This window comes from Marmota flaviventris, chromosome 4 (assembly GCF_047511675.1).
Source record: "Marmota flaviventris isolate mMarFla1 chromosome 4, mMarFla1.hap1, whole genome shotgun sequence".
NCBI classification, from domain to species: domain Eukaryota; kingdom Metazoa; phylum Chordata; class Mammalia; order Rodentia; family Sciuridae; genus Marmota; species Marmota flaviventris.
The window spans coordinates 141,429,484-141,456,294 of NC_092501.1; the positions used below are offsets into that span (position 1 = coordinate 141,429,484).

Genomic DNA, 26,811 nt, shown 5'->3' on the forward strand with positions numbered 1-26,811 from the left:
TTTAGTTGAAGAGAGACCAGAAGGCACTGGGAACTTTCTTTCTTTCTATTTTTTTTTTTTTTTTGGTACCAGGGCTTGAACCCAGGGGCACTTAACCACTGAGCCACATCCCCAGCCCTTTTTTATATTTTATTTAGAGACAAAGTCTTGTTGAGTTGCTCAGGGCCTCCTTAAGTTGCTGAGGCTGGCTTTGAACTCGCAATCCTCCTGCCTCAGCCTCGTGAGCTGCTGGGATTACAGACATACACCACCACACCACCATGCCCCGCTGGGAATTTTCTTTTGAATTAACCTATTAATCAATTATTCCTGTTATTATTCTCTTTTCTTTGGTTGATTGATTGATTGATTGATTGTAGTAGTGTAGACTGTCTTGCTAAACTACCCAGGTTGGCTTTGAACTTGCCATCTCTCTGCCTCAGCCTCCTGAGCAGCTGGGATCATTGGCGTGTGCCACCATGACTGGCTCCTACTATTTGCTATTCTTTTGAGACTATGGCGTTTGGCTGTCCTAATCCTAGGCCGAATCACACACTGTGTGTGTGCCTGTGAAGATGCAGCGTGTGGTTTCCCATCACAGATTTATGTCCCCTGCTTGTCTGTTGGGAGACATTAGATAAATTCAGTTGCCCATTGTTCTTGACCACTTCTTTTATTTCCAAACTATTTAAAAAATATTTCCCATTGCACTCTACATAAACTTAATGAAGATGTATTTATTGGCTTTAATATGGCATTTAAAAAATTGAAGGCTGGAAGAATACAATGAAAGCTCTCTGTATGGAAAAGCAAAGGCCACCTTTCCAGTAGAGCAGACTCCACTGTCCCTCTGGTCACCCTTCATGGACACCTTCCCCATAGGCTGGGCACTCCCTGGGCAGCCCCTGATTGGCATGCAGGGGGCAGGGGCCACACACCATCCTAGGTCCCAAACACAAGCCCCAAAGAGGAGAAGTGCGCAGAGCCACATGTCCTCAAATACAGAAGGAGCAGTGGTTTGGGGACATGCAGTAGAGGAAGTGCCTACCTTGGGGACAGCAGCAAGGGGGAGGGCTTGGTCCTGAGGAATGAGCAGCCCATGGATTAGCTCAGGAACAGAAGAGGAGCTCCACCTTTGGGGTGGTCCAGGGGTCACAAAGGGAACGCTCACAGTGACACTTTAAAGCAGCCACAGTCAATTTCTCCAGAAGGAAGGTGACAGTGATAGAAATGGTACTTTATGCTCATTCCACAGTGTCCTGAGCAGCAAAGGTAGGAGCTTTGCTGAGCTGAGCCAGAGCTGGCCAGGCAGAATGGACAGTAAGGGTCAGGGTCCGAGAAAATGCCACAGGAATCCCCAGGACAACAGGAGTGTCATTCATTCCAGGACAATTGGGAAGAGGTGGGAAGACGACTTTGAGCTTCTGCTTGAAAACTTCTGGTAATTTCTTGCTCCTTGATGCTCCCTGAGCAGGGGGAGATGGGGTACAGGTGATACCCAAGCAGGCAAAGAGGTTCCTGGCCTCCCTTGAAGTTCCCTTGCTTAGTGATCTCTGCCTACCCTCTTTCACGTTTGGCTGGAGAACACCATGTTAGAAGGACCGTCCTTTCTGGCTTACTCTGGTTACACATGCACAGCTCCGGGGCAGTATCCACCTTGGACCCTTCTTGATTGACTTTGAGTTCCCCAAATTATAGCTGTTGAGTTAACATGAAAATTGCCTGAATCAGGTGTCCCGAAGGGGCTGGCCTCTGATGAGGGTTTTCACTCTGCAGGGCACTGATCAGCCCTGCCTCAGTCTTGAATTACCTGTGACACATTTGTCATTGGACTGTTGATTGCTGAACTTGGACTTGATGTATGAGAACCGACTCAAACTGCTTATGGCCCTAAAAGAGAATCCTTAAAAGAAGTGACGACAACAATTAAGAATAAACATTCATTTAGACTTAATATTTAGATAATACAGGGCACTATAATGGGGGCACTCTGTTGGTTTGGTGATAAAATCAGGATCATCTATTCACCCGAAGACACTTCCTACTGTTTAGTTTATCAGTTTAACCCACTGTGATTTTCCAACCTTATACATGTAAGAAAGACATTAACATTGAAGATTCTAGTGATACCCAGTAGAGGAGACTACAGTAATAAATAATTTAGCTTCTTTATGCTTCAGTTACTTTCATAAATTACTTATGAAACAGCAACAAATACTACGGGTGCCATTAGGAAAGTTGACATTATCCATTTCTTATTTAACAATAAAGTCGTTAAAAGAAAACCCTCGTCAGAGGCCAGCCCCAATAGGACACCTGATTCAGACAATTTCCATGTTAACTCAACAGCTACAATTGGGGGAATCCAGAATCAATCAAGAAGGGTCCAAGGTGGATACTGCCCTGGAGTTGTGCATGAGTAACCAGAATAAGGGGAGGAGCGTGTTTGGTTTGACCAAAGGATATCAAAAGGGAATGCATTTGTTGTAGCCAAAGTAAACAACTTTTATTTCTGTTTTCCATAGGCAGGCGTATGAGTAAAACATGGCACATTTTATATTTGTACATTTTGGGAAAACATGTATCATTAGAGTCATCACAATATAAAACACATCCCCGTATGCTACTGAATGCTTCCTCAGCTGGGGAGTTCTGCATGAGCAAAGAAAGTCACAACTTAGATGAATTTTGGGATGGTCCAGACCAAAAGAAGCACACCTGAATTGTCTTCGTCGTATGAACATTTATTCTATAAGCTGTTTCCAGAGCATATGGTTCATATAGCATAATAACTTATTAAATAGAACCATCATTGCCAGAAAAATTTTCTTCAAGCCTTTACTGAGACTCTCCCCCGCTCTCACTAGAGATGGAAATATCTCCCATTTTTCATAAACTCCAAGATTTCTTCCTCTGTTCAAAAGAAGGGAGTTCTTTTGTGGAGGCAGAATCCCTGCCTTTAGGTGTAAACATAATCAAATGCTCACATTTTCAGAAAGGCCTTTTCAAACATTCAGACAAAGTGAAAGCCCTTTTATGACTTATCAGTTCCCTATGCTCTGGTAATAGTGATGCTTGCACTAGGTGCGGTGGCACATGCCTGGGATCCCAGTGACACAGGAGGCTGAGGCAGGAAGACTGCAAGGTCAAGGCCAGCCTCAGCAACTTAGCAAGGCCCTGTCTCAGAATAAAAACACAGTGGTGATGTGGCTCAATGGTAAAGTACCCTTGGGCTCATTCTTAGTATTGTAAAAGAAGAAAAAAGTTATGTTTGCCAGATAAAATATTGGCAGTAGGCTTTGTAGACCTCCATATTTTGAGAAATCAATATCAGTTGTGGACATTAAGACTGGAATAGGAGAAATTAATAAAAATAAGAAGTCACTGGTTATGGTAGATGGAGTCTTCAACTGTCCTTTCACATAAGGTGTGCTCAATAACTATTTTGTTAGCTATTGCAATTATAAAAAATATTTTTCATTTGTCGATAGACCTTTATTTTATTTATTTATATGCGGTGCTAAGAATCGAACCCAGTGCCTCACATGTGCCAGGCAAGTGCACTACTGCCGAGCCCCAGCCCCGGGCCCCTGTAATTTTATTATTTGGAAATATTCACATTCAATGACAAGTGGTACATACGTGCATGTTTATCAACGTGTACACACTTCTGTGCATAATAGGGATGTATAAACTGAAACATGTCCAACTTTCCTAATTGCCAAAAATAATCTCTGCCTGTGAATGAATTCATTGCTGTCCTATTTATTTGTTCTGTTCAGAGAGTTGGACGGCAAGCCCCAGCTGAAGTGAGAAGCGGCTCATTCATTTTAGATAATTATTAACCCTGACGCCTCCAACTCAGTATTCTAATCTTGGCATTGAGGTAACTTTGGCCATCGGTGAAATACCTTGTCAATGAATTTGAATCACCAAAGGTAGGCACAGTGTCGCCTTTATCGCCAAAGAATAGAGTATTAGCACCAGAGGACTTCAGATATCACCTGGTACCGTGCCCTCTTTTCACAGAAGAAGAAACCGGAGGCCACGGAGGTGAGGGACTGGCCAGAAAGCAGGGCAGATATCAAAGGGGATCATTCCAAAATCAAACCTCTCCCTCCTCAGCCAGGCCCTGTCCAAACTCACTATCTGCATTTTTTTTTTTTTCCTTTTCTGAAAAACAAATCTATCTGATTACAGGTGCCTTTGTGAAAACATGACAGCTGGATCTTGCCTCTTGGCCTCTTGTCTGCAAATACAGAGAAGAGAGACCATGACTCCAACATAACGGAAGTGAAGGGGCCCCAGCAAATATTCCCCTTCACCTCGCCTCTTTTGATCTGCTGTTTTTGATACCTCAGAATATATGGGTGCTCAATAATGTCACCTTATTTTAAAACAAAAAAGTTCATCTTTACCTAGGGTATTTTTATTCATTTATTTTCACAATGCCGGGGATGGAGCCCACGCCCTTGCACACATGAGGCCAGCGCTCTACTGCTGGGCTACACTCTGGAGCTGGGGTGTGGCTCAGAGGTGGAGCGCTGGCCTAGCACACGTGAGGCACTGGGTTCCATCCTCAGTATCACATAAATATAAAGTGAAGACGTTGTGCCCACCTATAACTGAAAAAAATATTTAAAAAATCAAAACAAAGCCTTTGACGTAGGTCGTGGGGTTTCTCTCACCTGGGGCATTTTTAGTGATAATTGGTTATTGATGAGTTCAAGAAATCACTTGTGTTGGATTCTGATATTCGTCGTGGGTGTGCAAATTCGTCTAAACCCACACAGGCAGGACCAAAAGTGGGGTCAGGGCGGAAGGATCCTCAAAGGCAGGATTTGGATCTGGTTTATATTTGTATCTCGGGGACTACCTGCAGCATTTGATACCTGGGAGGTGCTCAGTGCAGTTTATTTGGATAAAAGGGTAAGCGCTGCAGTTTGAGTCTCGAGCTTCCCCCAGAGGTGGGTGTATTAAAGGTTTAGTCCCCAGCTTGGTAGTGTTGGGAGGTGGGGGGACCTTTAAGGATCCGGTCTAGTAGGAGGTCATTGGAAGGTGTCCTTGAAGGCAGAGTGGGAGCACCGCTCCTTCCGATCTCTTGTTAGCATCCTGGCTGGGAGGTGAAGGGTTGTTCTGCTCCCACCACCCTGTTGCCTGACCACAGGCCCCAAAGGCACAGGGTCAATGGCCAGGGGCCGAAATCAACAAGTGTGAGCCCCAATAGACCATTTCTCCTTTTTGTTTTTGTTGCTGGGGGTTGAACACAGCTTCTCACACATGCACCTTATAGACAGCTGTCTGCTGTATATTGTTCTGTTCAGAGATTTGGAAGGGAGAGCCTTAGTGGATGTGAGAAATACCTCATTATTTTTAGTTAATTATTAACCTTGAAGCTTCCCCCTCAGTATTCTAATCTTAGCATTGAGGCAACTTTGGTCATTGATGAAACACCTCGCCAATGAATTTTAATCACCAAACAGAAGCATACCCCAGCTCTACCTTTCTTCTTTTCATGTTATCTCATGTGTTTTGTTACAGTAATGAAAGCTGACTAACCTAGTAAACAAACTAAATTTTCTTTCTTCCTTTTTTTTGGACGGGGGGGGGATTGAATCCAGAGGGCCTTAACCCCTGAGCCACACCCCTCTTTTTTATATTTTACTTAGAGACAGGGTCTCGCTAAGTTGCTAAGTGCCTTACCAAGTTGCTGATGCTGGCTTTGAACTCTCAATCCTATTGCCTCAGCTTCCCAAGCTACTGGGATTACAGGCACCTGCCGCCACACCCAGCTCAAACTAAATTTCTGATTCTCTAAGCTTTCCATAGGATAGTACCTTAATATGGGGATAGGCATTTTGTTTTCTAAAGTTGTCTCACACTTGATGGTCTGGTAGTTATTTAGTGAATCTAAAAAAAAAAAAAAATTAACAGCTTTTTGAAAATTTTTTCATCCTTTTCTGGTGGCCACTGCAAAGCATATTCCCATGTATTAAGGGGTATCCTTTCAGCTTTAGTGGGTAACTTGGGGTATATCCCTGTACCTCACTATTTCTTCAGAATTCTATACCATTCCAGAATACTAGTCTATTTCTTTTGCTCACTTCTGAGGCCAGTCCACCAGTGGCCTGTAGCACTTCACCTCTCCTGGACATAGCTGTGACAAATGCTATTTCCAAATGGGTTTTGTGAGATTGTGTGTTGGATGGTGTGCCCACCAAGAAGAAAAAAAAAAATGAACACTTAAGTTTGCATGCTCGGCTTTTAGACCATTTCCTTCCAATGGTCTTTGCCTGCCTATTACAATCCCAGCCTGGCTTGTGACTAACTTTATCCAGTAAGTGATGCGACATGCAAACAGGGAACACGTTGCTGGAAAGATGGCTCTCAGGCAGCCATGTATCATGACGCTATTTTGTGCACATGGTCCACACGCAGGCAAAGGCTTTTCAGTACGTGTGTGTACTGTAAGGCCCATGTTCAGTACTGTAGAGATCATGCAGGGACATGAAATGCATATATTTGAAGAAGCAACAGTTGGGAATGGACCAAAGATACATCCAAGGAACCTTCCAGAAACCTATAATTATGCCAGTAACCAAAACTTCCTGTAAGAAAGCTCAGTACTGCTTCTTTTTAGAAAGGCAAAACAGCATCAGAAGACGTGTTTCTGAGATTCGAACACTAAGGAACCATTCTGTCAGCACCAGCAATAAAACATTCTGGACCACATTTTCCAGAGACGTCAGAAAAGAACTGGACTTGCCTCACAGGTTTAAAAAGGACACTGCGTTTCCTTTCTTAAAATTGCCCATGGTGTTGCCCCATCTTTGGTTTCCAAGGATAGACAGATATTTGTGTGCCTGAGTCAAGAAGACTGCATGTCCTGTGTCTTTCGCACAGCAGTTAAATTTTACAAAAGAAGAAGTTTGGTGTTTTTACCTATTCTTCCTGCAGCATTTAAAAAATTTGCACCAGACTTTTCAACATTAGTGAATTTTCTGTCCTTAAGGCAGCGTCATGAGTCTGTGGGAGGAAAAACATTAAGTGCATGTAAGTCTCCAGAGAGGTCAAGTAACGTGTCCAGAACCACAGGGTGACTCAGAATACCTGCTGGGGCAGTTTCTTAATCAGCTGGAAGGTTGGCTATTTAAACAGCAGGAGATATTTACTCACTTTGGAAGTCTCTGGGGCTGTTCCTAAATGATTGACATCTAGACAAAGGGGGATCTCACTTAGTTTTCACTCAGGACTGAGTCCATAAAGTGAAAATGAAAATATATTCAGAAACAGCTTGTAGAAAATTTCCCTCCTGGTAAATGTATAACTGGTTTCTATTGAGATGGAAAAATCTATTTGGAAGCTACTGAACCTTCTGGAGTTGATTTCAGGTCTGTATCCTCCTGACTACTCAGTTCTCTGCCCCAACCAGTGTCCCTGGGAGAAAAACATCCTCGAGGGGCAAGACCCACACCTAGCCCAGTTAGTATTTCTAAATTTTCTTATAAATGTGACTTTCCAAATGTCTTTTTCAGTGTTTTGGTTTTTTTTTGGGGGGTGGGGTGGGGGGGAGGTACCGGATATTGAACTCCGGTACCTCTGGACACTCGACCACTGAACCACATCCCCAGCCCTATTTTCTACTTTATTTAGAGACAGGATCTCACTGAGTTGCTTAGCGCCTTGCTTTTGCTGAGGCTGGCTTTGAACTCACCATCTCCCGTCTCAGCCTCCTGAGCCGCTGGAATTACAGGCATGCACAAATGTGCCCGGCTCTTTTTCAGTTTTTACCTAGAAGTTTGTATTGTAGAAAAATGTTAGATAATGAAGGGAGGACAGCAGGCAATTTTAAGCTGGCTCTCTTGTACCTCTGGGCATTTCTATTGTTCATCAATTCATAGCAACTATTGGTTGGAAACTAAAAGCCTTCCCTCTCTATGTTCAGCTATGTTAAATTCATATTTTCTCTGAACCAATAAAATAATCTTAAATGTTGGCTGGAAGGTCCTGAGGTTCTTCTACTGCTGCCAGCGCACACAGATTCTCTTTGGTCTCACTTTCTCCTTTGCTTGTTGAGCAGTTCTAGGTCTTCAGCTATCCCTACCTCTCTCCAGCCAGCTGGATGTCTCTACCTTGAACCTTCTGTGAGTTTTCTGATTGTGTTCTTTTGGGTAGTTTAGAAATCTACCCTCTCCAGCAGTCCCCAACCTCCAAAACCAAAATAAAGCAACTCATACACATTCCCCAGATGCACAGGAGGTGTGACTCATGGCCCCCAGCCAGCCTGTGTCATTCATGTCCTGCGTATTAGTGCATGGAGTCCTCTAGAGCTTTCTCCTGGCACTTGGTAGGGCAAATTAAATCCCAAGACAGTGGAAAGTTTAGTAATCACAAATTGACCATTTAACTCTGAAGCACCTAATATTCTAATGAAATGATAACATATCTTCCAGGAAGACATTGGCCATGACAATGACTAGAGGAGAAAATCCCTAAAATTCTTGGCAACGTGGTGGACTTATCACTGCTCACTGAGATGTGTGGGTTTCCTCTATCCCAGATAACCACAAAAGCTACTCTCACTGGAAGTAAAAAGGAGAAGTCACGAGGAAAGAGGGGGCGCTGAGGTTGGGGCTCAGTGGTAGAGCGCTCGCCTAGCATGCAGAAGGCACTGGGTTCGATCCTCAGCACCACATAAATGTAAAATGAAGATATTGTGTCCACCTAAAACTAAGAAATAAACATTAAAAAAAGAAGAAGAAAAAAGAGGGTTGTAGCTCAGTAGTAGTCCTGTGTGTAAAGTCCTGGGTTCAAGCCCCAGGAAAAAATTTCTTAAAATAATTTTAAAAATTCTACTACTGAGCTAAATCCCTAATTCCCCAACTTCTATATATTTAGATACGAAAAGTTACAGATACTGGTTCTGGTTATTGAAAAGCATGAGCTTTGGCTTTTTTTTTTTTTTTTTTTTTTTATGCTGGGGATTGAACCCAGGGTTTTCCATATGCTAAGCACGTACTGTACCACTGAGCCATATCCCTGACTCAAGCTTGGGCTTTTTGATTCCTTCAAGTTCTTGTTCAAAGTAAATGTATCTAAACAAAATTTTTTTTTTTTAATTTAAAATTTTTGGTACCAGGGATTGACCCCAGGGGTCCTTTACTACCAAGCTACATCACCAGTTCTTTCTATTTTTTATTTTTAGACAGGATCTTGCTTAGTTGCTGAGGGCCTTGTTAAGTTGCTGAGGTTGGTCTTGAACTTGAAATCTTCCTCCCCTACTCTCCCTAATCTCTGGATGATAGTCATGCACCACCATACCCAGCTAAACACAAACTTTAACAACTCAATTTTTAAAATAATTTCATAAAAGCAGGAGAGTGAACAAATCTATACATATATTTACTATAGGAGAGATCTTAGGGGCAATTAGTAAAGCAGGGAAGTGCTGAATCCCAGCTTGCTTGTTGAAGATCTTACTGGAGAGGCTTGGTTGGGATATAAAGATAGCATTGAGGCTGGTCCCAGACCTGATAAAAGATGCAGAGGAGTCTAGCAAAAAAACTCCTTGGTGAAGCTACTTTTTCAGTATGTGAAATTTACATTTGTTTTGTTCCCTTTTACCAATGCCCTAAGAGATCCTTAAATCACCTCCCCTTCTGCTGTGTCCACCTTCAGCCTAGAATGAAGACATCCCAAGTTATGTTGGTCATTCCAGGCATGTCCATCTCTACATGTCAATTCAGTGGAAGGAAACATATGTTAACAAAAGCAGATTTCCCCCCAATTCTCTTCACCCAATGACTGCGGTTCTGTAGAGGCTCAGGCTCAAAATTTTCACCCTTACCCCACCTCTTCTCCACCCACCAAAGAGAAAAAGCTATGGCAAGGAATGTAACATTTCTGAATCTATATCCTATCAAGGTGGCCAGATTTTATGGTCCTAAAACTCCAACTGGTTGGGTGGATAATTACATCTGTTAATGATAACATGCAGTGGCTGCACATGTACAGACTCAAATTAAGTTCTGACACAGTTGTTTGAACTTGTCCTAAGCATAGTAGCTTGCCCATTGGTAGTGTGATCATCCATGGTCCAATGCATTATAATTCTATTTGTAAACTTACCTGTTGCCTGACTGAAGACTGATATTCTGTCCAGATTAGAATGCTGGCTTTGCATTGCACAGCATAAAGTGAGATCCTTGGTGCTTCAATTTTTTTTCCCAAAGAATTCCTATTAATCCAGTTCAAGTCCTAATGGGAAGTCATGTAGACTTGAGAAATGACACAATGCATGCCACTGTAAGCCAAAGATGATAATAGATAGGGATCAAATATTTAAATGCAAAGGAACAGACATAACACATCTTGGACCATTTTCATAGTAGAAATGAAAATTGTATCTCTTTACCTGAATTTTCAGGAATAACTCGCTTTATGGAATATTTGATGTACTAAAACCCCCTCTTTTTTTTTCATTTCTCTAGAACAAGTATTGGATCCAGAAAAATCCAAAGGGTTCAATAAGGATGCAGCAAAATTTATTTTTAAAAAAATCACATATTTAAAGATAAGATTACATTTTACTAATACATTATTCATAGTACTGCTCAAAATAAGTTATGGAATATGAATGTAAAGCAGTCAGTTATTTTTATGTTTGGCATAATAGCTAGGAAACTTCAAAAGAAAGGCAATATTATAACAACAAAATAAACAGTAAGGCTGGGTCATGTGGCTTCAACAAACCTTCTCGGACAAGATTCGGTATGTACAGAATATACAAGTTGCCTTTTTAAAAGTTAGCTTATTATGGAAGCTCCTGGTTTTTGTAAATGAATGCTTGATGTTGGTTAAGAGACGGGGATGCTCTGATTCAAAACACAACAGACGCCTGGGGGTACTCAGTGGTACAGCACTCATGTTCCATGTGCCAGGCCCTGGGCCTGCCCAGCACTGTAAAAGAAAAAAAAACAAAAACCCTTCAAAACCTGAAATGCAACAGGACAAACAGCAAGCTCTCTGGCTACAGATAAAATCACCATCCAAGTAAAGGCTGTGAAGACTGGAGCTAGGAAACAGGTCCATCCTGAAAGAAATGGAGAAGGAGTCACAGCAAACAAGGTTGCCGCAGATGTCAGGATACAGGTAACAACTGAACAGATAAGAATTCCAAAGAGTTTATTTGGTGGCTCTGCCATCCCCAACCAGCAGATCCATGTGGGTGGGGATTTGTTTTGTCCACTGCTGTATCCATAGCTTCTGGAACAGTGTCTGGTTTCTAGAAGATGCTGCACCCTATTCAATGCGTGAACAAACAGAAGCTGAGTTTCAGAGGATGGGTGCATAACAAGGAAATTAAACTCCAGGATTATCTAAGGAGCACCTAAGCTAGGGTACTACGCGAAGCGTCCACACGAAATGCAGAAGTGACTGTTAAATTCAAAACTCCGCCATGACACAGAGGGCAAACTGCTGGGCGGCAGGAGAGGGGGCCCTGGTGGAATCTTTGTGAAGATGACAGGGATGGTGTCCGATGATGGGTGGTGAAAAAGGCATCTAGAACCCAAATGCCAAGCCCTGGGCTTGCAATTCCGTTTCCTGAGCTTCCTAGGTTCAGGAACCACTTCACCTTCCTGAAAGCCATTGTTCACTTCAGGGTACTTTTAGTAGGTGCTCAATAAATGTTTCTCAACTGGTGAGTAGGCATTTGGGATCCAAGGAAGGCATCAGATGGAATTGCAGGAGCAGCATGCTGGCCAGGACCGGCCAGGGAATCACCTGGGCCATCCTTCCTCATTTTCCACTTCATTCACTTGAATGACCATGGCTAGTCCAGGACCAGTGCTGAGTTTAATTCCAGAGGACACCCATCCTCCTAAGCCTCACCAGGAGGAGGGAACCAGGATGTTGTGTAGTGGTACGGATCTTCAGGAAATAGCTTCTGATCAGTTGAATCTGCCTAAATGAACTTCTAGAAGTCAAGATTTGATCAAGGATTTAAGGTAACATATGTGCATTAATTAGGTCTAGACCCTAGTGTGAATAAGTCATCTATGACTTCAATATCCTAGTAGAGAGGCTGAGCATTGGTGAAGGGCTATCTGGACCAGAACTTGAAAGCTCACAAGCCTGGGGGAGAATCTTAACAGGGTAAGGGCCAAGGGGTTAGGGGACAGCAGGGAAAGTGCAGTTGGCTGCCTCCACATCTAACACTGCTTCTGTGATCCAGCCATGGCTCCCACCCAGAGTGACCAGATCTTTTTCTATTTCAAAGGGAAAACCAAAGTCCAGCTTTCCATATGAAACATTTCAGTGTTGAAATATCCATAACTAATGCAGAAGTTTAAAATATACCCAGAGCCCATACAGGTCTGATCGAAAATTTCAGGCCCAAGGAGCTCCAGCAAGCAACCTCTGATTCAGAATATTCAAATTCCAGAGCCTTAGTTACATAAGGAAACTGAGAAATAGTGTAGTGGAAATGGTTGCCCTCAGTCGGTCTGTGCAACCTGTTTAGATAAAGGTACCTCCCTGTCACTACTAAACATGCATTGCATCATTTTAAAGTTTTATATGGCTCCTCAGATGTAGCCTGAAGGCCAATTTTTGTTGAGTTGAATTGTTTCTATTAATTTATCTTACCACCGTAGGGTTGCCTCATTCTGGTTTTGGAATAATTCCTTGGCCTTTAAGTTTATTTTGAAAGAAAATGAAGTAAACTCTCTGCGAAAGAAACTTTCATTTTTACCAGACACCCTAAGGGGCATCTGCTTTATAATTGTATTTGGGGATTTTCTAGGTTGAACTTCAGATCAGAGATTGTGTCTACTTGTATGCTTCTCTCTCACATGCTCAGAGATTAAACACATCACATACGTGATTTACTATCTTCGACATACTTATAGACATTCTAAAATAAATTTAGAATAAGCCATAGGGATTTTGTCATTGCTATTAACAATTTTATCATGTTGCTCTACGGTCGAATGGCTACTGAGCTAGTATTTTTTAAAAATATCTCTACAGTCTGAATAATACTCCACTCTTCGATATTGGCATCGCGTTAGGAGGCATTTTAACTATTTTATAGCAGGGTTAAAAAGATCTCTCTCCCTTCATGCCTCTCTCTCTATTTTTTTGCATTTATTTTATGTCATCGAGAGAGGTAGTGTTAACCGACCAAAGCAGAAATCACCATCAGACAAAAATTAATGCGATGTTGCCAACTGACCGATGATACACGCAGCAGAGACGCACAAGCACTGGTGTGAACCGAGTAAAAGGCACTTACAAGGGCGGCCCGCAAAGGTTCCCAGTTTCAAGACACAACAAACAAGCCTCCAGGAAGTGAAGCCGGCAGGTCCTAATCTCATTTATTTTCACGTCTATGTTTTAAAATCGTAGTTTTCCACTGTAAAAACCGAAGAGCCCCGGAGGGCTGCAGGACTTTGCAGAAGAGAAGCCTCCCCTCTCCCGGAAGTCGGACGGAGCCCAGTTCCCGGAGCTGCGCGGCGGCCCGCGTCGCGGGGAGGCGGCCCCGAGCCGGGCTTTCCGAGCGCCACGGCCGCCGCCGCCACCACCGTCACCGCCACCGCGGGGGGCGGGGCGGCCGCACCGGTTATTTATTTATTCAGCTGTTTCAGGAGAGCGCCGCGAAACCCAAGGACGCCTCCCTGCAGCAGGGAGCTCCGCTCCGCACCCGCCCGCCTCTCCTGGGCTCCAGAGTGGAGGACTCGCTGCGACGCCCACCCGCGCTAAGGGCGCCGAGCCCAGCTCGCTCCACCCCTCCCCCAACGCCCCTCCCCCACCGCCCCACCTCCTACCTTCCCACTCCCCTCCCCACCTCCTCCCATCCCCCTCCTCCTCCATCCCCCGCCGCTACCTCCCGCCTCCTCCCTTCCCTCCTTCCCGCCTCCTCTATCCCTACTTCCCCACCCCCACCCCTACTTCCCACCTCCCCCCCCACTTCACTTCTTCCCACCTCCTCCCCCCACTTCACTTCTTCCTATTTCCTACCCCACTTCACTTCTTCCCCTCTCCTTCCCCCACTTCTTTCCACCTCCCTCCCTCTGACCACCCGGTTCCCTACCTTCCCGTCCCACCCCGCTCTCCCCGGCCTTCCCTCCCTCCTCCTGCCCTCCGGGTTGCAGGCAGCTCCCTAGTTCCTGAGTACATAGAATTGGGTGGATTGGGGTTGCGAGGCTCTTGGTCCAGAATTCCGACCGAAAAGTTAGCCCAAGGCTCCCCCGGCGGGCACTTCCCATCCCGGCGAGGCTGCGCCCCTCTTCCCTGCGGAGGCTCCAGCTCTGGCTCCCCTTCCCGTCTGCGTGCTTCGGAGGGGGACCTGAAACTCCAGCCCCGAACTCTGCCGGCAGCACCCTTGGCTCGTCTCATTTGGAGGACTCTTCTGCTCTTGAAATTTAGCACAGATAGAAAGGGCAGCAATGCGTTTTATTTTGGATCGGAGAAACGAGGGCGCAAAAAGGACTGAGAGGGAGAAGTGAGAGAACAGGTTCGCGCTGATGGGCAGGTGGATGGAAGGTGGTTGGTTCAGAGCAGAATTTCCCGTTTGGGTGCTCAGTGGTGAGTGGGTGTAAAGATCAGGTATCTTTACCTTTGATAAAGGTAAAAGATAAGTAGCACGCACAACCCAGATCCAGGGAGGACAAGTGGGTGGTATTTCTGCCTAAATCCAGCACCCCAGCCAGCTCAGTGGCGAGGGGATGTGATTATGCAGAGCGCAAAATGCTTGTTTTCCCAGGAGGCAGGCCCACAATAAATAGTAGTTTAAGTGGCAAAGAGCAACTTGTTGCATCCAATCCTTCTAACAGTCCTGTGTTGTCTGCTTTATTCCCATTTTACACATGAGCAGATTGATGTGGGTAGACTGAGGGACTTGACCATGGCCAGCCATACTGAGATTCAAACCTCTGACTTTCTAACTCATGCTGTAATACAATTTAGTATTTGGGAGGCCGAAGGCAACATGGTTCAGCTTTTACACAGATTGAACTGGCGGAGGGCAGGTAGGTAGATGTGCAGTGGTGAAGCAGACCAGGTACCCCCACCCCCAAAAGACCCTTTCCATAATTAAGTTTCTCCTCTTGTCAGTCTAGCCTCTTGGGTCCTACATCAGTAGGTAGGAAGGTGCACAGAATTCTCCCAGACTTGTATTTCACGATGGACATAATCAGCACACCTTTATCCCTCAGGATGTTACAGAGGCCTTTCATTAGCAAGAGTCTTGGAATTCCTATATCCTCTCTGAAGTGGGTACTTGAGGAGTTATTATCTCTGGTTAACCCAAGTCTCTAAATCTCATTAGGGTACTTCTCTAGGCCGTAGGATAATGTCCCTCTGCAGAATTACTCTCCAACAGAATTTTTTAAATCCCCCAATTCTTATACTTCTACAAAGGAAGTTAAGCTTGGAGGTTTAGTGGGACTCTTGCAAAGCACCAAGAAATTTCTGCTGCACTGTTAAGGACATCCTCGGTAAAACTGGGACTGTTGGTCTCTATGACATTTTACAAGGCCTTTACTCTGGAGACAAGGGAGATGGATGACCAGGAGGTATATCGATGGGACATGTGGGGTCCAACATGAATATGTATTCTTTTTCTGTTTCTCCCCAGCAAGTAAAAACCCCATCTGATACTACTTGGTTCCTCGGATATTTTCTTTTCAAAAGGTTTCAAGAGCATATTAAGAATGTTTTTTGCTTCAGTTGCTATTTTTACTACTACCTAACTCGATACACTCATAAGTTGTCATGTCGTCCCTGCTCCCTGCTGCCAAAATGAGAAGATTTGACAACCCCAGGCTGCTGAGAGTCGGAAGCTCCATCTCAAATCTAACATCTACACGTGTTCCCGTGGTGTGCAGGGAGAATCGGTGTTTAAGAGGCGGTGTGGTGGAATAATACCTCAGGGTGCTGTCCTGTGGTTCATTGATTTCTAAACCTACTACAGCTGCCCCGTTGACAAATAAATCCCCCACAGAAGTGCTAGGAAGTTCTCTTCATGGTTGGCCCTTTTCCATTTCTTTAGGTTAAAAGCTGAAGCTGCCAAAGAGGGGCTTACTGCCACTTGACACCCAAGTCTTGTTTTGGTTGGGGCGGGGTTGGCAAGGGTAGGAAGTTGTGGCTTCTTAGTTTGACAACAAAGTAAAAAGGGAAGTGGGTTTCAGGGTCACAGGGAAAGGGCTCAGTGATTCTAAGGTACGCTCCATAACAGTATTGGGCCATTTCCTACGGGGTGGCCAACTGTCCCTAGTTGTTTTGTCCCCACAGCCTAGATGATAGAAGGTTGGGCAGAGGTTGCCTCTAAGGAGTTTTCCTTTTCTTGGGGCCTAACGTCGGCTTTCCTTGTGCTGGCAAGTGTCTAAGTCCGCTTTTTGTTGCTATAACAGAATACCATGGAGTAGGTAACTTATAAAGAAAAGAAGTTGATTTAGCTCATGGTTCTGGAGGATAGGACCAAGAGCTCAGCTGCGGTACCTCAAGAGTCTTCATGCTGGGTCATAACATGGCAGAAGGTGAAAGGACAAGAGAGCATGTGCAAGATGAAGGGAGGGGGGAGGACTTGTTTTCCTAACCACCTGCTGTCTACCTAAGGAACTCACTCCACCATCGTGATATTACTGCATTCACAGGGACCCAGTCACTTCTCACCAGTCCCATCTCCCAGCACCACTGCATGGGGATCAGGCTTCCATTACATGAATTTGAGGGACGTGGCCAATCCATAGCAGGGATGGAGCCCTGGAGCACAGTCAGAGACTCTTCCTGCTGTGCACCATAAAGATTGGAGGATCAGGTGAGGGGAAGCTCAGTACAGTGCTGAGCGGTGACAGCCCACCTCCTTAAACACACCCAGCCCTTGCAGTTTTTTGAAGCTGGTGACTACCTGCAGGCCCTGCTTACTCCCTGGGCCGGTCACCGCAGTACCAAGTGCCCCAGACCTTTCCTGGTGAATGCACCTTCACTGGATAGCATTCCTGTGTCATTCCTAGGGAATCCAGAGTAAGTCCAGGCTTACTGGGACAACGGGGGTCAATGTAGGTGCTCGTCGTTTGAACTTGAGACTATGTGCAGCCGATGCCTGCAACCCATATCTGCTCAGGGCAGGGGATCTTCAGGCCTGGCTGTGTCAGAACCGTGAGGGAGGTACTTGGGGTTTTCATCACCTCTTCAATCATCCCAGAAAGCTTGAGCCACTTACTCCTGCAGGCACAGGCTGCCGCTGGCTCGGTCGCAAGAAGATGAACGACGAGTAATAAAATCAAGATGAAGTTCTGTGTAAATCTTTCCAGCTCACCAAGATTGTAGAAAGTTGAAGATGAAAGGGATACTAAAGACCATCGTGTTCTTCCTCCTTATTTTGCAGTTGCAAAAACTGAGGCCTGGGGAGGAGAATTGAGGAACCTGCCACTACACGGTGGCCCCAGGGCACTGATCTCTGTGGCCCTGGCCACTACACCCACCATCTCTCAACCTCTGAGTACAGTTAAGGAGAAAGCAGTCCTCCAAGCATCTTCGCCTCCCACTAGAGTTATTGCTTCCAGCTGTTAAAAATTGGCACTTTTAAAAGTAGGTTGCCGGCCACTCACTTCAGGGTCACTGCTTCAGGGAGTGCTGATGTGGATTGGGGTGGGTGGGGTGGGGGAATTGGCAGGTGTGGGAAGCAGAATGACCAGTCTTCTCCCTGGTACCTGGGGATTTCTTCATTCAATTTCCTGGGCGTGTGTCCTCAGCAAACACACGTGGATGGCTAATGGCTAACTGCACTCAGCTGTGCATTTGCCCTCTGGAGATGGAAAGCTGAAGGAAACACCATTTTCTAATGTAGTTGACCTTGGGTGGAAAGATGCTTTTGCTTGGTGGAAGCCTTTGGAGAGTCAATAATGTGTCTTTAGGCTCTGCCGTGTTCTCCAGGATCACTGTACGGGAGTGGTTGTCAATAAAACCCCACAGATGCTTCTGGCTTTGGCTTTTTCTTAGTTTTGACCTTTTAAAGTTGCAAGTAATCAACTTGAACTGGCCTAAGCATTCAGGAAATATGAAGATAGAGAGCAGTAGTGTCTCATGAAGCCCCTGGACAGACGGCTTTAGCATAGCCAGTAATCCAGGCAGAGTGCCTTTGTGACTTTCTTCCTAGCTTCATGTCTGTCTCTGCGATCAGTTTTCTTTCTTCTGGATCCTTTAATAACTACCATGCTTATGTCTCTTCTACTGAAGAGGTTAGCCAAAGGTGACAGTCCCAGTACCAAATTTTTAGGGAAGAGAATTTGGCCCAGCCTGATCCCATCCGACGTGACTGGAATAGGATGAACCAAGACGTTCCCACGGATGACTCAAGGGCCATTCCCCAAGAAAGAAGTGTGGACGGCAGTAGGCAGACAGTAAAACCTGTGACTGTTGGAGACTTCAGTCAAATGAATTATTCATACATGGCCCAAAGAGGAATCTCGAGAAACAATTTAAACACCATGAAGACTTTGCCTAATCTCTTATGTGGCAAGTTGTCTGTCATGGAGCTCTCTCTGTTTGTTATATAGAGTTTCCTTGCAATTCAACCCCAATTCTCTGAGCTTTAAGAAAGTGCCATTGGGCACACATCTGTAATTCTAGAGACTCAGGAGGCTGAGGCAGGAGGATTGCAAGTTCAATGCCAGCCTGGGTGACTAGGCCAGACTCTTGCCAACTGAGATAGACCCTATCTCAAAATAAAAATAAAAATAAAAATGGCTGGGAATGTAGCTCAATGGTAAGGTGTTCCTAGGTTCCATCTCCAGTGTGGAAAAAAGTCCATTGAGACCAACTAAAGAGTGTCTCAATCTTTTACATGATTATCATATATATTTCTATGAGGCATGTTAGCTAGATAGTACTGAAAATGAAGTCAGAATGTACTTTTTAAACTTGTTCTGTGTTGATGCACAGGGGTGAGCAGGTATCCACTTATCTATAGTTTTAAACACTCATCCTGCTTCCAAAAAGCAATGGAAGCAACATCTAATAAAAACAGAAAAAGCATGCGTCTGAACAACTAACACCAAAAGAGAAGTCAAAGGCCAGTCGCAAAAACAGGTGCAGCTGAACAGAGCCACAGGGACTATAATTCCCAGCCTGAACTGGTGGCTAAACTTAGCTCTCAACTTTCTGATATTCAAGGCAGACAATATATATAATACTAATTGAATAGATGTTCTTATTTAGGTAGTGGAGACTCCTGGTGTTCTGAGAACCTTTTCAGGAGCTCCATAGATCAAAACTATTTTTATAATAAAACTAAGACATGGTTTGCCATTCTGTCGTGAGTGTATAGGGGAATCTTCCAGAAGGTATGCATCGTATGACATCAGCACAGATTGAATGTAGAAACAGATGTGAGAATCTAGCTATTTTCTGCTAAGCCAGACAGTCAAGAGACTTGAAAATACAAACAAGGCCACTCTTCTCACTGATTTTTTTTGCTTTAGAAAAAAATATTTTCGCAAAATGTTAATTATGTTGACATATAATGGATTTGTTATTTTATTTTATTATTATTATTATTATTAGATACTGGGGATTGAACCCAGAGGTGCTTAGCCACCTAGCTACATCCCCAGCCTTTTTGTGTGTGTGTGTGTGTGTGTGTGTGTGTGTGTGTGTGTGACAGGTTCTTACTAAGTTGCTTAGGGCCTCACTAAGTGGCTGAGGAAACTTGAAATCCTCCTGCCTCACTTCCCAAGTTGTTGGGATTACAGGCATGTACCATCATACCCAGATAGGTTTGTTATTTTAAATGAATTAGTAAATATTTAAATTTTGTTTTAATTTCTATACAGTAAGTATTGATGGATATATCCCATATAAGTACAATCTTTTGGGGACTCTCACAATTTTTAAGAAGGTAAAAGGGTCGTGAGACTAAAATGTGTGAAAACTGTGGATCAAGAATATTGCTATTATTTAAGCATCTAAGATGGTGCAATAGTTTGGATCTTCTCTGTTTTTTTCAGTAGGGGGATGGGGTTCACTATATGACCTAGGCTGGCCTGGTGCTCATAATTCTCCTACCTCAGCATCCTGAATATCCTAAACTATATGCATGAGCCACCAATCCTAGCTTATGGTTTAGATCTGGATTATGTCCCTTAGGGCTGTGTGGTGACTTCCTCCCCAGCCTGTGGTGTTATTAGGAGGTGATGGAACCTTTAAGAAGTGGGACCTTGTGGGAGGAAGTTAGATCATTGGGGGCTTGCCCTTGGGTTTCTTTCTTTGTTTCTTGGCAGCCATGAAGTGAGCAGCTTTGACCCACAGCATGTGCCCTGCCATAATGTGTTGCCTTCATCATGGGCCCAATACAATGGGGCCAAACAAGGATGAATTGAAGCATATAAAACTGTGAACCAAAATAAACCTTTTCTCTTATTAAGTTGGTTTATCTCAGGTGTTTGTTATAGTAGTGGAAAGCTGACTAACAGAGGTGGTGCTTCCTCACCCACCCACTCAGTTCCTTTTCAGAAGTCAGTGATCATGTCTCCATTTGATCCCCTGTAAACCCTGTCATTTTATGAATAGATGAAGTAGCATTTTTTTTTCACATATACATTTACTTATTCTTCATTTTATCTTTTCAAGAAATATTTACTGGGTCCCTGTTATACAGATTCCAGATATTGTGCTTAGCTCTAGGGATAGAGCTCAGGGCAAAACAAACATGGCGCCTGTCTTCATGGAGCTTGTGATCTACTTTACCAAGGAGTAACAGTGATCACTGGAAAATAACACAGAGTCATTGTAAAAATTATCCAGATGGAAACTGCCTTTGTTTGCATTTAATAAACTACTAATTTTGAAAAATACTATTCATTTTGCTGAGTCTGAAGACTGAAGATTAAGGAATTTCCTGGGAAAAGGACATCATGTGCTAGGTATTGGATTTCTTGGTGACTTAAGTCACAGCAGCCCTAGACTATAATTATTATGTTTATACATAGAGTACATGTTGAAAAAATTCAGTACAGGTAAATAAAAATCGGCATTAGAAACTATTAATTCGTATTACAAAAGATTTTTCATTTTGGAAATATTTGATTTGTGGAGGGGTGATCAATAACTTTAGTGATTAAATGAGCAGTTCATTGTACACTTTAAATATGATTCAGATGATCACAACTGACTCACAGCTTTTCAGATATATGCAAAATGTGTTTAGGAAGATAAAAGTGTATTGCATAGTTGCAATAAAAAGAGGGAGAGCAGCTTCTAGGTGTGGCAGTGTCTGATGTTAGGAGATCTCCCAGACAGTAGGAAAAGTCCTGCATTGACGAAAGAGCAGCACAAAGAAAAGACGAACTCTGAGGCCTAAGTGGTGATTGATTTCTTTGTTTGACAGGGTGGTTGAGCTGGAAGGTCAAGGCAGTACAAACAGCATTCAGCAAGATATTAGAGAAAAATCTTTTCTTGTGTCCTTGTTGGTTAATGGAGACATGTTGTATTATTAGATTGACTTGCAACTTGTTGACTAATGACTTCTTAAAAGTTTTGGTTCACTTCAAATTCAATGGAGGTCTCTATTGGCTTGCCATGGGCTTACTTTCAGCCTCACTCAACACAATATTGTTATAAATGTTATGCTAAAGAAATCTGTTGCAGATGCAAGGATGAGAGAATTAGATTATATGTTAAGATGCTAGAATCAGGCTCCAAAAACCTTTTAAGAGACTAGCTTAATGTGTCAAACATAATAAGATAGAATTTAATGGGTGATACTCCATAGTTAGGCCCCTTTAAAGCTGTGCAAACCAGTTCAGGACTTTTGATATTTTCTCTGATATCTTGGCATATGAAATGGAATCAGAACAAGGCTAATACAATGAAGATTTTGCTATGAGAAAGAAGGCCACCACTTGAATTCTAGGATCAAGTTTCTGAAGCTTCAAGGTATTGGTAGGTGTCAGGGCAGGGAACACGAGGTAAGGGAGGAGAAGAAACTATCCACATAAGAAATGTGGCTTATGTGTATAGTATGCAAAACAAAAACCAAAAACCCAGCAACACAGTAGATGACTTCCTAAAACGCTACACAAGAGGCCTCAGGTGTTATTAATACAAATATAATGTCCAGAATAAAGGAGGACATGCATGGTCTTGCTCTGCTGGGTGCAAGTCGGGCCTCACTGACTGGGTTGCTGCAGTTGACAGAGACCTGGACCAGCCTGGATGTGAAGAGGAGGCAGACCTTGAGATGGAAAGGGTCTTGCATTCATGCCATGTCCCTGCTCTTAGTCATGCCCAGTGTGACCCTTGGTCTTCAAGTGTGCATGGCTCCTGACTACCTGGGGACCCTCCCTTCCTCTCTCTCCTTCATGCTCTCCACTTCAGCCTCAAACATATTCCTCAAACATCAAGCATCTATCCTGCTTGGGCCTTGGCTTTCCCAGGCCTGTGGTTCAGCCCTGAAGGCCCTCCCACCGTGGCAGAGCTGCTTGTGGAAAAAGCTTTTCCCACACGGTCAGGCTAGAGCCGGGACCACGTGCTCCTGGAAGGAGGGAGCTTTGAGAAGCTCACAACATTCCCGAGGCTTGGAAAGGGTGGGCCACTTGGGTGCATGTGTCACTGGGTGTGTATCCTCAGATGTGAGAAAACCACTTGTCAGGAACATTGTTTGAATTTGATTGACTGATTGATTGACCGTCATGCTAGGGCTAGATCCCTGCTTTTTGCACACGCAGGGCAAGGGCTCGCTATGGAGCTATACTCTCAGCCCTTGGCATTTAAATTAGGTAGCACTTTAGACTTCTTCCTATTGTAGAATTTTATGAGATTGTCATAGGTCAGACTAGGTCTTTCTTGTTAAAACAGAGTTTCTTTTTGGACTGTTGAAATTGTGTGTGTGTGTGTGTGTTTAATGAGAACACAACTCCAGTGTTTTAAATGTGACAATGGGATTCAATTTATTGAAACGATGCCCTTTTTCTGAAACATAGTTTGGAATATGTGAGACTTAGAGAAAGAAGAATTTGGTTTCATGGGAAATCTGTGCCATTCTCTGAGTACATCCTGAGAATGATCAGGCTGTGCCGGATTGTTCTTATTTACATATCAAGTGTGCTTGCCACCCTTGTGAATAATCATCAATGTTGCTCTCTAGGTATCCTTCTAGATAAGACACACCATCTGTCCCAAGAATTATTTTACCACTTTACAGCTGAGAAACAAAATGAATTATCCCATTTCAAGTACTAATTTAGGTGGTCAGATAGGAATTGCCTTGGTGTGGACAGACAGACAGAAGAGTGACCCTGATATGCTTTTTCAATGAGGCAAAAGTCTTCTCTTTTGCAAAGAACACTGAATGTTTAGTATTAACACAGAGTTCAGAGGACACCGAACACAGAGGCTTATGTAGCTTTATAAATTAATATGAATAAAATAACAGTGCTTTACGGAGGACTCTTGCTCCTTCAAGAAAAAGGGACAAAAAGTCCTTGTGGAGGGAGTCAGGAAGCTTCCAGCCCACATCTCCTGCCTAGCCTCCCTTCCACTGTGTCCAAGCAGGCCAAGAGCGGAGGTACCTCCCCCAAGTGTGTCCTGAGGATTTATGACTATTTCTCTGGCGGTGTGATGAGATTTTTGCTGTCTAAAAACCCCAGAGGTTGGAATCACAGGGCTAGTGTTCTGTTAACCTAGTAAGAAAGAAAGTCTTTCTGGGAATTCTGAATTTAGGAAATTTATTTCAAAACACAAGCAAAAAGCCTAACAGAATTTCAGCATTGAAACCAAACAACAACAGAAAAACAGAACACGGGTTATATAAAGGTAGACATGGAGTAAACCTTCTTTCTTTCCTAATTTTTTTTTTTTAGAGAATTTTTAATATTTATTTTTCAGTTTTCGGCGGACACAACATCTTTGTTCGTATGTGGTGCTGAGGATCGAACCCGGGCCGCACGCATGCCAGGCGAGCGCGCTACCGCTTGAGCCACATCCCCAGCCCTCTTTCCTAATTTCAGCCAGATTCTAGAGCATAGTTTCATGAGAAGGGAAAGAAAGTATATGCTCTCTGATATGTGGATGCTAACAGAGTGGGGCAGGGGTAATAAGAATAGAAGTTCATTGGGATAAAGGGAAGGGAGCGGGGGTGGGAATAGAAAGACAGTAGAATGAATTGGACACAGTTGTCTTTTTTTTTTTTAGGCACTCCACCACTGATTTAGTTTTCCTATGTTCATATATGAACACACGACCAGTGAAACTCCATATCATGTAACTGTAAGAATGGGATCCTAATTAGAATAAATTACACTCTATGTATGTATAATATGTCAAAATGCACTCTACTATCATGTATATCTAAAAAGAACAACAACAAGAAGAAAGAAAGTTTTATATGAGTTTACAGGAACTTCCTAGGAAATGAGGTTGTAGGGACCTACGTCAGCAAAGGCAGAGCTGACCAAAGATTAGGAATTGGGATCCCTCTGTTACTTTGTCCCAGGGTAGAGAACAACTGCTTTTCTTCCCAGAATATTAGTTCCAGGTGGTGGCTTTTGTAGGTGACTCTCCATTTAGGCTGGACTTTGGGTCCTGCCCCAGACCCCAATGCTGCAAACCGAATCCTGTCCTGGTTCCTCTTGTACTCTACAATCAGTAGGGCCAACACACCTGTCACAAGATGGTCAGACCACATTGCAATTGATTGTTTACACGTTCATCCATTTACTGTGCCCACTGAGCTGGAAGAACAGGGAAGCATTTTGTCAATTCCCAGCACCTAAGATAGCCCCAGTCCCAAGGTCAGCCGGGAATGATGATAGCTTGAACATTACCATTGAATGAAGTGAAAACATTGAAAAGAAAAGCAAGCTTGCATTAACTTTCTTGTCACCAGAGGCAAAGGTTGCATGTTGGGGGGGGGGGGGCAGGGATGCTGGAGACTGACCCCAGGGGTGCTTTGCCACTGAAGACATCACTAGCCCTTTTTAAAATTTTCTGAAACAGGGTCTCCCCAAGTTGCCTAGGACCAGTTAACTGCTAAGTTGCTAAATGCTAAATTGAGCTGGCCTGGAGCTCTCTTCCTGCCTCAGCCTCCCCAGCTGCTGGGGTTACCAATCTTGGATTTTCAAGTATCGGGCACTAGAAAATCATCTCCTTTCTTGCATTTTTTTTTTTTTTCCTTTTTGGTGTGGTTGGGGTAGCAAGGGCAGGGCCTGGGTTTTTGCTTCCCCTCTGAGTCTCTCCTACAAGGTCTGGCATCCAGTAGATGATCAATAAACGTTTATTAAATAAATTGACTTCTACTAGCCCGACTTTTGCCTAGCAGGCTTGTGTCATTACTTAATAAAGGGGCCTCTTTCAAAACAGGACAAGTTAGGAAACTGAATTTCCTTAAAGGGAAAAGATGACAGGCCTGCAGGCCCCTTTTCCACCACTTTCTGGGAAGGAGAGAAGGCTGAGGATGGGAAGCAGGACCGAACTTTCCAGGGTCCTGCATGGCCCAGGATCCTGCGCTTGAGAGATGACAGGGTCCTCCTCGCCATAAAACCCCCAGAAAAAGGAGCCGCCAGGTTCAGAGGCCTGACGGTGTTTTCTTCCCCACGTGACCAGGTGTCTCCGGCCGCGCGCCGCCTCGATCGCTGCAGCCACCGCAGGTTTCAAAGGTGAGGCCGCGCGACCCCGTGGCAGGGTCGCCGAGCCCGCCGGCGCAGCTTGCGGCGGGCGGGCAGGGACAGTCCCTCCCTCCCCCCAGCCTCCTCCTCCTCGCGCCTCCATTTGGTGAACTCACAATAGGTTCCGAGGCCGGGAAAGAGACACCTGCCGGTGGCACGCGGCACTGCGGCCCTCCCAGAGCCTCCTACACACAGGCCCGGCCGCGCGACAGGCGGGGGGAGGCCGGACGCTGCACGTGGTTCTCCTTTGCAAACCAGCTTCACTCAGTCTGCAAGGGCGAAACGCGATCTCTGTTTTGAATGTTCTTCTAAAAGATTTTCAACAGACGCAGGTTCACGTATGGGGAGCCCACATGTCCCCCTTCTTTAGCCTTTGGTGACACCCTCAGCCAGCTCAGTCCCCTGCAGGACTGTTCCCAGAGATGCTGAGCCAGGAGAACACAAGCCTGAAATCACCGGTGGCTGGAAGGGAGCAAAGCCTCTTTGACTTCTTTTAAGTTCCCTTAGGCCAGCCAGATTGTCTTCCGGCAGACATTTACCCATCCTCTGCTTCAGGTGGCACCCGGACTGGTGCTCATACCAGGTGTACCTGTGCGTGTGTGTGCTTGTCCGGGCATGGGAGAGGGTGTGGACGTAGAAACAGGGATTATATTAGAAGCCACAGCGAAAGAAGCAAGCACAGTGCAGCGAGAACACACCAAGGACAATTTGCAGTCGGGACTGTGGGAGCCCAGTGCATCCAACATAGAAAGTCAATCTTAGAGTTCCAATCACTGGGCATTCACTGCCACCAAGTACTAGAAGAGGGAACCCTTTGAAGGCTGGAGACTCAAAGTCTTCCTGGAGTTGCTGGTTTGAAGCTGGTTCCTTCAGGATGAGGCAGATTTGAGTTCTTGGAAGGAAGCGGGTTGACAGGGCATTACACTGGAGAAAAGAGTGGAAGATAAGGTTTAAAGAGAGATGCTGCAAGTTAGAAGGTGTAGGGCATGCATGGCTGCAGGGAGCCATAGCCAGCTCTCTGCCGCTGGGGAGTGAGTGGCTGGAATTACTGTGTGGGATGGTTAGGGTTTTCCAAGCAGCCTGGGGCTCACCTGGGAACTTTCAAAAATGCAGGGTTCCAGGCCCCCACCAGAATCACAGTCTCTGAGGGTGAACTTTCCCATCA

General features: G+C 44.5%; 2 long non-coding RNA genes across 2 annotated transcripts; both read right to left on the minus strand.

The window, feature by feature from the left end:
- Positions 1-725: 725 nt before the first annotated feature.
- On the minus strand, positions 726-10,221 carry LOC139705458 (uncharacterized). Its single transcript, XR_011707418.1, has 4 exons — positions 10,108-10,221; positions 7,694-7,770; positions 6,922-7,005; positions 726-1,882 (listed from the first exon to the last, which is right to left on the minus strand). It is a non-coding gene; the product is annotated as an uncharacterized lncRNA (long non-coding RNA).
- A 285-nt stretch (positions 10,222-10,506) lies between these two features.
- Positions 10,507-13,783, minus strand: LOC114087406 (uncharacterized). The gene is made up of 2 exons (XR_003581802.2): positions 13,277-13,783; positions 10,507-11,944 (listed from the first exon to the last, which is right to left on the minus strand). It is a non-coding gene; the product is annotated as an uncharacterized lncRNA (long non-coding RNA).
- Between the last annotated feature and the right edge of the window lie 13,028 nt (positions 13,784-26,811).